We start from the raw sequence: 9,263 nt of genomic DNA, 5'->3' as shown, positions 1-9,263 counted from the left end.
AGGAGAAGAAGAAGAAGAAGAAGAAGAAGAAGAAGAAGAAGAAGAAGAAGAAGAAGAAGAAGAAGAAGAAGAAGAAGAAGAAGAAGAAGAAGAAGAAATAGAAAAACAAGTCTTAACCTCTGTGTCAAATGCCAAGAGAAATCTCTCTGCCTTCCAGTAGTCTTTGAGACAAGGATCTTAGGAAGGCACCAGTTTGAAGGACAGAACAGTTTCGTGAGGCAGACATTTTCCCTTTTGGGTAGTTGTGTAAAAGATCCACCCTTCCCTTGGGCAAGGCTGCTGACAGGATAGTGTGTGCATGTTTTCTTCTCATGTGCTTAGTTGCAAACTTATAAATTAGTGGTACGTTTCCACTTTGACACCCAGAGGAGCAAGTGTTGGCTCACCAAAGATAAGAAGACACTGGTGATTTTTTAAATTTTAATGACACCTAAATTCAAGAATCATAGAAATTAACACAAAGGGAAAGAGAGAAGTGAGGGGCATAAAGTAAGATTTCTTTGCAATAATATCCATATGATGTCATCCTCTTTCTATGACCTGGGCCATAATGCAGCCGTATTAAATACTATAGCTGTCAAGCTCATTTTTACAATCTACTACAAAACAATGAAGTCAGGAAGCCTGGGCCTCTCTCCTTGCATGCTTACAATAAGTGTAAAAGGCCTCACTCAGATATTTTGAATGGCTTCTTCAGAAGGATGTGGGCATGCGTGTGTTATCAAACAAGAGCAGGTAGGAGAGAAAGGGAGACAACCAGGCTTGCTCATTTGAAAATTCCTTGGAAGAACTGGCTGAAAAGGATTGACTGAAGCCAGATGCCCACATACATGCTCTGTTGAAAATTCCAAAGTTAAGACCATGATGTGCTAGTCAGTGGGGAGAGGGGCAGCAGTAGCTCTAATGTCATTGTCCCAGAACATTCCATACCTCCTATTTTCCAAACTCCCATGGAAACACAGTTGTCCCCGAATGAAAGGTATGGAATTCTATATTTCATTCCAAACAATTCAGTGAACATTTCCAGAGAGACTCATTGCTCCCGGAAGAGAAAAGAGTTGCTGTCCCTAATGTCATCAAGAAACCTTGGTTGTAAAATCAACTTTGGCAAGTGGGAACCAGATAATAGAACATCTATAAGCCTTGACCTATATAATTTAAATTCTGATGTTTTCAACCTTTGGCCACTACATTGCATATGTACAAATACATACTACCCCTCCTTCCATCAACATAAGTATGAATAGGTCCTTCTGACCAACAACCTGGCTAAATTTGTATCTAAAAATTTGTTCAAAAACTACATATTTGTCTTCCCAGGTCTTAGCCATCATTTCTTGTCTCTGATGCAATTAAGTTAGTATTTTAAGTGTGCCATTGCCCTCCCCTGTGGTCATCTGGGTACCCCTGCCCATCCATTGTTTTTAGAACAACCCTAACTGCTTCAGAAAACACTCCCAAGAACTCTAGTGTTGGCTCATCTCTTTCCTTCCTTAATGCAAGTGGAAGGTGTTTTGTCTACATAGCCATTTTGCAGTGTGAATGGATATGGGAGATTCACAAGGTGTCTTCGGTCCCAAGACAGCGAGTTAATCATAAGCATCACACCTATGGGCTCACAGGAAGAACTGCTTTAGAACAGTGGCTCAGCTCCCCGTTGTTAACCCCTCCAAACAGCATCTACTGCCATCAAGGAGCTTCTAATGACTACAAGGAGCAAGAGATGTGTGAAGTTCCTCCCTGTGGCCACGTAGAGTATGGTCTTGCTTGCTGCTAGGTAAATAAGGGCTGAGGATTGTACTGGCAAATGATGTACAATGATGTTTCAATCATGGTCACAAATGTGAAATACAAATTCTACAAAATTGCAAACGGAAGACACCAATGTGCTCAATAAAAGTGGATTTATTATTTTTACTTCACTCATACACAAATTCATTTATTCAGCACATTGATTTTTTTTCAGAGCCAATTTAAGCTTCTAATTTTAGTTACATCTGGGACAACAATAATTTTAAAATAAAATGCATTCCACTATTAACTGAATTTCCACTAAGTGACATTAACTTCAGGGTATTGATGTTCATAGTGGTTCATTAACATGCTTTATCTGATGTGTATCTTAGTACATGGCTAAGTATGCCCTTTTTGTTTTGTTTTGTTACTGTTGTTGTTATTGTATGACACTTGTGGGACTTTATTAAAAATGTATCCAAACTCTATCGAGCGTCACCAAGCCAAGATCGAAGCTACATGTGACAAAACAGGGACATGAATGATCTTAAAGATGTGACCAAAACTATTCTAGCCTGCAAAGTTAATGTTTGCTGCTAATCTTCACCGTAATTTGGGAATGTTCAAATCAGCTATCCTGTGCTATCTATGCTGTGCTTGCAAGCCAGCCCATCTGTCTGAGGAACTGTCTTTATCTAGACTTTAGTCTTCATGACAGATCCTGGCCACCTTTTGTGTGCACTCTCTGTGTGCTATGTGAGGCAATTCGGAAGGCCTCTCTGCTTGCTCTGAATGTGTGTCCACAGTTCTGTCAGTTAGGGATGCTCCCTGCACTTATTGTCTGCCAGTGGAATGGAGATGTCCCCTTTGGTATGCTAAACCACTGAATACTCAAATAAGCTTTGGAGTCCTTTATATTTTATGTAATTTTTTTCCCTAGAAATCAGAGCAGGCATAAGCCTATTTTATACCCTGGTGTTTAATGAGGACATTACAGTTTACTGACATATTTATAGTTGAGACACACTCATACCCTTGCGTCTACCCCAACACACACTTGCAAAAACACCCTTTTCAGTAAAGAGAAAATCCCCACTGTTGGTACTTTCTCTGTGCAGAGAAAAGGGGGCATTTTGCTATGCACCATTTGTGACCACGTCTTACTTAAAAGTTCAATGCAATGGACTCTCCATTTGGATTTGCTTAGTCTGTGGCCAGGACTTCTAAAACAGAAAGGGTGGAGAGAAAGTGCATGCCACCAGAAAATGAGGCATCTCACAACTGCAGCTGGGGCGGGAGCATTAAATATTGTGTAGCTAAGGACATACCTATTAGACTTTATCATTGTGTAGTCCTTTTATACTGCCAGATGTTTTTTTTTTTTTAAATGATTAAGGATATTCTAAAAGCACTATCCCCACAGGACAACATCGCCTCACTCTTCAGTTCCTCTCAGCCACTGTGACTGAAGGGCTTTCTATCGGCTATTACTTGCTGAAATGAGGCTGGGGACTACCTGTCTATTTCATTCGCCCATGTTCATTTTTGCTTCCTTGTGGACAACTGAGAGTTGCTGTGGCTTGTGTGTGTGTGTGTGTGTGTGTGTGTGTGTGTGTGTGTGTGTAGTGGAAATGTCACCACGTTCCTGTCATTTGTGGCTCAGGCTTACTTAGGTTCATGAGTGCTGTTCTCATACACACATGAGCTGCATGTCTTACCTGGCCTGTCAGGGATGTGAGCATGACCTGTGTCTTACTAGTGAATCCATACTCCTTGTCAACGTGAAGTCTAGGGGTTGTCTGCTGTGTCAATATGATGACGTCCATGCAGTTTTCATCCTCCCTAGAAATCGTGATGAATGGGGACTGTCCTGTAATTCCTGTTAATATATTGTGAATGTCAGATGTGACGTGATGCCATTGGACTGTCCAAGTGTACAACTCCCTAATGGTGTTCGTAGAACCGAAATGTCTTAAATGTTGCATGAAGTATGTTCTAAAAAATAGATTTGTTTTCTATTTTTCAACACCTCAGAATTGAGGGTTCATGGGCCAATAAGTGCAATATTTAATGACTTACTCAGTGTATATAAAGTAGTGTGCGAGTGACTTATGAGGAATGTATGAGATGCTTTGATAGCCGTGTGCCTAGTCAAATGATTTCTCCTAGCAGTATTTGTCTAGTAGTGCAATTTATTCAGTAAACATTTTACCGGCATTGTGGGAAACTCCTCTGTGCCTACTTAAAAGTACTTTTTTGTTCCATCTATGAATCAAGCATTTAGTATCTGAAAACACATGTCCATTTTGCCTTTTAGAATTGTGGGTTTTGTTTCTAAGAAAGAATGGCTGTGAGTTTGTTTTATAAAAGTATTCGCTTCTATAGTTCAGAATTGTCCCTAATATCCTTACAAGAGTGTATTAAGCAGCTAATTTAGATACCTAAGAAAAAAATGCATATCCAGAAGTCACCTTTTCTCCTCAGAAAAGTTGATCACGTGTTCTGTCTTTGGAGACTCTCCACTCTTGTATTGTGTGTATATTTTATTGATACTTCACTTTGTTCTTTGTTTGCAAGCTCAGCAACGTCAGCCTTGGGATCTCTTAGTGTTATGGGTGTCTTTTTAGTTTGTAGATAATGGTATACCCACTTTCAACTCTCAATTGTCCACACTGCTGTTAGAAAAGAAAGAAAAACCAGTAAGAACCCTCAATCCATTTTGAAATGCTAATACACACACACACACACACACACACACACACACACACCCTATGCTCTGATCCACATTTACTGTCCTGGAATGTAACAAGATTGTGCCCAGGGTAGCAGTTAGGCTATCAAAAGTTAAACATATTTCTGGATATGAAAGTTAAACTGAATCACCACTTTAATCTCCAATTTGCTGTGTCGGTTATTAAGGTAAAGCCTCATTTTCATATTGTCCTCATCCTTTTAGTAGAAGTGACTGAAATGAATGGAGAGCAGTTGTTCTAGGTGCCGTTCTACCCATACACAGTAAATATCTGTTCTATCTATGGTACCAGACCAGAGGCTGAAATATGAAGAGTGCCAATCATATTAAGTGACGTTGGGTTATGTGGGTAATATATAGCCTAAATGTAACCATGCCAGGCTAGTGATTGTACACATCTCTTGAGATCTACTGACGAAGCGGTATAAAAAAATGGTGGCTCCAAGACAGAGATAGCAAAGACTTAGTGCCAAATTAGAAGGAAAATAAAAGCAGAAGCAGGTAGCTGACCACAGAATAATAGTTTAAGAGGATAGTTAAAGGCTTCACTTGTTGTCACGTGGTCGCTGATCGCCTTGTGCTCAGCACTGCGCCAACCCAACATGGAAGGACTATGGCGATGGGAAATGGTGTGATCTAAGTGATAGATGATGGCAGAGAGCGGAGCAAAAAGAATGAGACTGATAAGAGCTAGAAGAGTCAGGGTTGGCTCCTATGTAGGGGTCAGGCATGACCCCAGGAAGAATTGAGTAGGGAGAAGACTGTGCCAAGCACACAAATGCAAAAGGCCCCAGGGTATTCTCTGTGAATGCGAGGAAGAGCAAAAGAATTAGCAACTGTGGAGACTGAAACCCACAAATTGCCCAGCTTAGCTCTCTGCATTCCGATCTACACGGAGAAGGCAAGCTGCTACATCATTCATTGTATTCCCCTGAGCTGAGCAGCCTCAGCTCAGCCACAAGACACGGACTGCTTTCAAGCAGTTAACATAGACATTTGCCAGTGACCCAAACCACAAGGCATTATTGCCTAATCCCACATCACCAGGCAGAGCTGTACTCAGATTTTTCTGTAGCTCCGGGTTTTGCTTAAGGGCATCGGACAATGCACAAAGAAAGACTCTACATTGTGCCAGGGTACTTTGGGCTCCTTCCTGGGGATGGCACTGTGGAACTCTTCTTGAGATAATATTTAATGCTTTCTTATCGTGATTGTGATGTTTAGTTGAAAACTACTGCTGCATAGCAAGTCTTGTGACTCTTCCTGTGTCCACAGAAGCTCTTGTCTGAGTTTAAAGCTATAAAGCGTATTCACATTGTGAAATTATTATTATTATTATTATTATTATTGAAATTGTGTACAAATGGTATGTGCTCTGTTAGGTATTTAGTTTGTGTGTGAATTCTGTATGGAAAGTGGTTTTGTTCTCTGAGTTTATCTTGTTTTATTTTTTTTGAAGATTACAATAAATATCTAAGAGACTATATTCCTGAAATTCTTAGTCTTAGTCTAGTGAATCTTATCTTTTGGTGTACAGAATATGATGCTTGGTTTAGGGTGTCTACCTTTACAGCTTATAACATTTAATACTCCTCATTAGTAATCCCACATATAACATTGAGTCGGAACTGAGGGCAGAGAGTGAATATGTATTTATTTAGGGCTATTTATATCCAATATATAAATATGGACCTAAGTTCAGAAGTGAGTTCCAATAATTATAATAGCTTTAGGTAGATAACATTTTCTCCAACTTGTTTGTTTTCAAATTGCCAAGGCCCATATAACTATACTATACGATATACAATATACTACTATAGGATAAAGACCTGCCAAGGCAAAAACTCACCTCTGCTATCTGAAGACCACGTGTTCCTATATCAGAAGCCTGAAGACCTCATGAAGATTTTAACAATTTTTGCTACAGTCCATAGGGATGGCATGTGGATGGGATGTGTTCTTGTTTGCTTCTCCTACTGTGACAAAAACACATTACCAAAAGCAGCTTGTAAGGGAAAGGTTTATTTCAGTTTATAACTTAGAGTCCATCATAACGGAAATCGGGACAGAAATTCAAGACATGAACTGAAGCAAGACCAGGAAGGGATGCTGCTTACTGGCTTGCTCTCATGGCTTGTTCAACCTGCTTTCTTATACAACCATCTACCCCAGACCATGTTGCCCAGGTGTGGCACCAGTCTCAGTAAGGTTGGCCTTTCATTAATCAAAAAAGGATACTCCAGACTTGCATACATGCATTCTGATGGAGGCATTTCTCAACAGGTTCTTTTTTCTGGCTAACTCTAGCTATGTCAAGTTAACCAAAAACAGGCTAGGATGGGATAGGAGAGTAAAGCACACATCATCTGCTCTCCATAAGGTTAATGATAAGTGGACATCATCCGATCCCAAAAAGGTTCAGACCTTCAGAATGCTCCTTAACTGTGAGCCTCGGACATGACACAATTGCTGGTACTACTGAATCCAGAGCTCAGCAAATGCATCAGGGATGCCCAGATTGCTTAGGGATCGTGTGTCATCGGTGGGAGTTAATTCTACAGATCTTCTGCCAACCAGGCCTCTCAGGAAGATCCACGAGGTCAAATTAACATCCTGTGCTGAACTGGGTGTGGGAGGAACAAGCAAGGCAACAAACAAAGGTAGCTAAAGCATAGAGCATAGGAGAAATTAAAAAGAAGAAGAAGAAGGATAAATCGAGGGACTTGCAGTTATAGTTTCAACAAGCTTTTAGAGGATTCCTTCTTCTGTTAATTTTTTTGTCATTCTTGAAAATAAATATGGTAGAATCCTGTCCCACAATGAACTCATACAATTGTAAGGAGGAATATGCTCTTAATATGAGTATCTTACCAAAGTTTGTAAACTTGATATGCCCTAATATAGATGAATAATAGAAATCGAAATGAACTTCAGAAAACCTCATGTCAGCAGAACTTACAAGGATTCCCTCTGAAATACTGTAAATACTTCCTTTTAGACTCTAATCCAGTAGTTCTCAACCTGTAGTTTGCAAACCCTTTGGGGCTCAAAAACCCTTTCACGGGGTCACATATCAGAGGGTTTACATTATGATTCACAACAGTAGCAAAATTACAGTTATGAAGTAGCAACAAAAATAATTTATGGTTGGGTGTCACCACAAATGAGAAACTTTATTAAAGGGTCACAAGCATTAGGACATTTGAGGACCACTGCTCTAGTTCCCTGTGTGCCAAGAAACTAATACAAACTCTAATGATGGTAAGAACCCAGAAGGACTGTATATTTCTGGGACCTTTTATTGAACTAAATCCAACTGGTTTTTAGCAGTGATCCATCTTTACCTTCAAGCCCAGTCATGCCATCCTGGTCTTGACTTTGCTTTAGAGAATGAAGTCATTGCTACCTGTTTTTCTCTCAATCCTACACAGACATAAGGTGTGAAATTTAACAAGTTTATCCCCTACAAAGATGCGCACCCATTCTCTCCTTTGTTTCCTATTGGACTCGAAAAGGACATCTTAAATAAAAGCCAGGAGTGAACTCTGGACCTTGAGCTCTTCTCGAGGATTCTGTCTCTTGTTGCTTCTTCAAATTCTTGCCCCTCAACCAGGTACTCCAAGGACTCCTTAGTTGCCGGAGAAAACTTCTAATCTCTTCTTCCTAACTTATTGTCTTATTTAGCGTTTATATGGCTGTGACAAAACACCATGACCAAGACAAGGCTTACAAAGGAAACCATTTAATTGGGGCTGACTTACAGTTTCAGAGGTTTAGTCCAGTTATCATCCTAGTGAGAAACGTGGCAGCATGCAGTCAGAAATGATGCCAGCGGAGTCAAGAGTTCGAAATCTTGATCAGCAGGCAGTCAGAGACTGTCCCACTGGAGATGGCATGAGCATATATGAGACACCAAAGCCTGCCCCAACAGTAACACACTTTCGATAAAGCCACATCTCCCAATAGTAACAATTCCAATGGGCCAAGCACTCAAACATGTGAGTCTATTAGGGACCATATCTACTCAAACCACCACACCTATTGGTTACTTTTTATTTCCTATCTCTAACTCCCAATCTATTTGTTAATCCTTAAATCCCCAAGAGCTATAGTGTCTTACCGGCATATTAATTCTAAATTCAGACAATTTCACCCTCTATTTTAAGGTACTCCTTTTTTTATTGGATATTTTCTTTATTTACATTTTAAATGTTATCCCCTTACCTGGTTTCCCCTCCAAAAACCCCTTCCCTCTGTCCTCCCCCCACCCCCATTCACCAAACCACCCACCTCCACTTTCTGACCCTGGTATTCCCCTACACTGGGTCATAGAGCCTTCACAGGACCATGGGGATCATATCTACTCAAACCACCACACCTATTGGTTTGTAAGCTCTCCTCCCATTGATATCCAACTACGCCATCCTCTACTACATATGCAGCTAAGGTACTCCTTCTTAAAGACAGCTTCTGTTGATTAAAATGAGTCAATAGCTATAAAAAATATAGAGAATGTCATCTGGAATAACAAAAAACCTAGGATAGCAAAAACTCTTCTCAATGATAAAAGAACCTCTGGTGGAATCACCATGCCTGACCTACAGCTGTACTACAGGGCAATTGTGATAAAAACTGCATGGTACTGGTATAGTGACAGATAGGTAGACCAGTGGAATACAATTGAAGACCCAGAAATGAACCCACACACCTATGGTCACTTGATCTTTGACAAGGGAGCTAAAACCATCCAGTGGAAAAAAGACAGCATTTTCAATAA

The sequence above is a fragment of the Mus caroli genome, chromosome 13 (genome assembly GCF_900094665.2).
Source record: "Mus caroli chromosome 13, CAROLI_EIJ_v1.1, whole genome shotgun sequence".
Classification (NCBI taxonomy): Eukaryota; Metazoa; Chordata; class Mammalia; order Rodentia; family Muridae; genus Mus; species Mus caroli.
The sequence above is the reverse complement of the archived record's forward strand: the minus strand, read 5'-3'. Positions refer to the sequence as shown.